Source organism: Myotis brandtii, unplaced genomic scaffold (genome assembly GCF_000412655.1).
Source record: "Myotis brandtii unplaced genomic scaffold, ASM41265v1 scaffold521, whole genome shotgun sequence".
Classification (NCBI taxonomy): Eukaryota; Metazoa; Chordata; class Mammalia; order Chiroptera; family Vespertilionidae; genus Myotis; species Myotis brandtii.
The window spans coordinates 3438824-3442584 of record NW_005369870.1 but is presented as its reverse complement, the minus strand read 5'-3'; positions in this window follow the sequence as shown (position 1 = coordinate 3442584).

Here is a 3761-nt window from a genome sequence, read left to right as displayed (position 1 = left end):
TTTTACTGATTTCAGAGAGAAAGGGAGAGGGAGAGAGTCCCTGAGTTCTTTTATAACTGCCTTTGTACTTGAATAAGTTTTTGAATAGAAATACTACTTGTGACTCACACTGTTCACGCTCTTTCCCTCAGAATTTTGTGACCATGGCTCCGTTGCCTTTTCCCTGATATTTGCTATGGGGAGTCTAATCTGAGTCAAAAATGTTCCCCCATAGGTGATTTTCTTCGTAATTTTTCATGCAGTGACACATACTTCTTCACCCCATCATGTTTCTTGGCTATACTAGTAAATTCCCATTTTTCTTTGTTATATTCAGAATTGAACCCCGTTCTATACTAAGGTCTCTTTCCCTCTATCGTTTTTCTTAATAAAATCTTTTTTAACTACTTGAACTCTATCCAGCTCTGGTTTTCTTTAACGGTTGTTTTTGTCAAAACTGGATTCTTCACCTGTCTTTCAAAACTCTTCTTTGTTTCTGCCATGCTCGAATGGTAGTCATGTCATTATATTTTATCCAGTTCATGCTTCTCATGGACAGACCTTTCAGATTTCCAATTTCCTCTCATATGTACCAGTTTTTCTTCCCCCGGGTTAAGAGTGTGGAGTTGTTTCCTAACCATTTTTCTCTAACATGAGAATGTAGGATAAAGGGGAGGAAGGAGAGAAGTTGGGGCTGAGTGTTGCTCCTAAGAGTGCTGCTGTCTTGTGCGATTTCAGTTAAATGGATACCTCAGCCCTAGTCTCACCAGCCAGGAACACGTTACACTCTTGTGTAATTTGTATCATTTCTTCTGCTCAGCCTGGTTACCTGGAAGATGGAAAGCTCTGGAGGCCCTTATTGTCTCTGCTGCAGGCCTGTGGTGGTAATGTGCAGTTTTCTTGGCTTCCCCCATTCCATCCTCCCAGTGGTTGCTTAATCTATACCCTCAGAATTCTTCTTCCCGTGCTAGTGAAGGAATGAGGGAGAAGCCTCAGAATGCTGTCAACTCCCCTCCACCCCCACCCTCTTTTCCTCTCAATGGCTTCTGAGGAGTAGGGGGCAGGGTGAGGAGCCACACCTTTCTACACCAGAATATTGTTTATTTTATTGACCACGCTAAAAAATAAAGAAATTAAAAAAACATTTATGTGTAAGGTTTCCTCCTTGACCTGGTGAATTTGGGGCTTTATTAATGCATTTCTTTTGTTGTTGTTCATTTCATTCGGTATTGGTGGTTAGAAAATCTGTGTCTACTTCTTCTGTCCTTACTCAGAAGTTTGTCATCTAAGCTCAACAAGGCTTGGAGTAGTTGCTAACCAATGATATTTTCAGAAAGAGGTTCAAATAGAAGAGAACAGAAGAATAAACACTCCACAGTGCATGTGCTAATTATTCAGTAAATGTCTGCAGAATTAATTTAAAAGTTTCCCCGGACATAGTTCGGTTAATGAAAACTAAAAATCATTATTATATCTTATCATTTCAATTTGTCCAATATAGTAATAAGGGAGCACTCACTGTTTGCCAGAGACTCTGCCGGAGACTTTACATATACTACCTGCTGCTCTGTCGAGGTTGTGCTATTGCTACCATCCCCACTTTATAGATGAGTAACTTTCAGCTATTAAGAGGCAAAACCAGGACTCATATCCAGGTCTTTGATGCCAAAGACTGTTTTAAAGAACTGTATTATAAAGCCTTCTTTTTTTTAGGAATTTAGTGAAAAGAGCATTGAACCTGGAGTCAGAAGACTTGAATACAAGCCCCAGACCCAACATTATATGCTATATAACCTTGGCAAGTCATATGAACTCCATTTCTCATTTGTAAAATGGGGATAATAATGTCTTCCCTGGTTGTTCTGAGAATCGTGTGATTTTTGCTTAAAAATGACAGGTTGAACACATGCCTTTACCTTTGCTCTTGCTCCAAATCTACTAAAACAACAGTAAGGTTGAATTCAAACCCAGCAAAAGGGAAAGCTGAAAAGCAATTTGATTTGCACATAGAAGCCACAAAATATTTAGACATCGATACACCAGTTGTTTTTGCAAATGGACACAGAACTAAAACAGAGGATTGTTTGAAAGTCCATTTAAAAAACAGTTTCCTGTCTAACTGACATGGCCCAGTGGTTGAACCTCGACCTATGAGCCAGAAGGTCATGGTTTGATTCCTAGTCAGGGCACATACCCAGGTTGTGGGCCTGATCCCCAGTATACTCTCATCAATATATTTTTATAGATTTCAGAGAGTAAGGGAGAGGGTGAGGGAGATAGGAACATCAATGATGAAAGAGAATCATTGATCGGCTGCCTCCTGCACGCCCCACACTGGGGATCGAGTCGGCAACCTGGGCATGCGCCCTTGACCGGAATCAAACCCGGGACCCTTCACTCCACAAGCTAATGCTCTATCCACTGAGCAAAACCGGCTTGGACAAAAAAAAATATTTTTGAAAAAACATATTTAAAAAAAATTTTTTTAAGCTTCTTAATTACAGGGACTTTCCCTGACTTGTAAAAAAAAAAAAAATTTCCCTTCCCAACTCTGTGCAGCTAGGAGATATCTCCACCCCATCATAAGATGAGAATAATTCTCTGAAAAGAGCAAAACAGAGTTTCTGAACCCCTGGGTGTGGGGGGAGGAGTTTACCAGAAATTTAAGAAATTTAATACTTCTCACATAAAACCAAAAGGACAAAACAAAACAGGCAACTTGGAGGATGGAAAGACCTAAGCAGAAAAAAGAAAAATTTCAAAAAGCAAATTAATAGTAAACATCTTAACAGAGACAGCATGGTTGCTGGTGGGAGTTTAAAGTGGTTCAACATTTTTGGAGGATGATTTGGCAAAATCAATAGAAATGTTCAAGGTACATCCAAGAGTCTTCTTCTAGGAATCTCATCAGCTGAGATAAAGCACGAGTGCATAAGCCCTGGTCAGAACCCGGATGCTGCTGCTGGCTCCCCTTCCATGATAGGAAAACCTGCTAACAACCTGCATTTTTAGGACAAGGTGGCATCTATACTAGTAAAAGGGTAATATGCTAATTAGACTGAACATCTTCCGGACGACCTTCAGCTGCAGTTTGCCAACCACGGTCCTAGGGCAAAGGAAACTAAGGAGAAAATAAACAAATGGGGCTACATAAAAATAAAAGGCTTCTGCACAGCAAAAGAAACCATCAACAAAACAAGAAAGCCCACTGCATGGGAGAACATATTTGCCAATGTTATTTCAGATAAGGGTTTAATCTCCAAAATTTATAGTGAACTCGTACAACTTAACAAAAGGAAAACAATCCAATCAAAAAATGGGCAAAGGATCTAAATAGACACTTTTCAAAAGAGGACATACAGAAGGCTGAGAGACATATGAAAACATGCTCAAAGTCACTAATCATCCGAGAGATGCAAATCAAAACAACAATGAGGTACCATCTCACACCTGTCAGAATGGCTATCATCAACATATCAACAAATGATTAGTGCTGGTGAGGATGTGGAGAAAAAGGAACCCTCCTGCACTGCTGGTGGGAATGCAGACTGGTGCAGCCACTGTAGAAGACAGTATGGAGTTTCCTCAGAAAGTTAAAAATGGAACTCCCATTTGACCCAGTAATCCCACTTCTAGGAATATATCCCAAGAAACCAGAAACACCAATCAGAAAGGATATATGCACCCCTATATTCATAGCAGCACAGTTCACCATAGCTAAGATCTGGAAACAGCCTAAGTGCCCATCAGTAGATGAGTGGATTAGAAAACTGTGGTACATC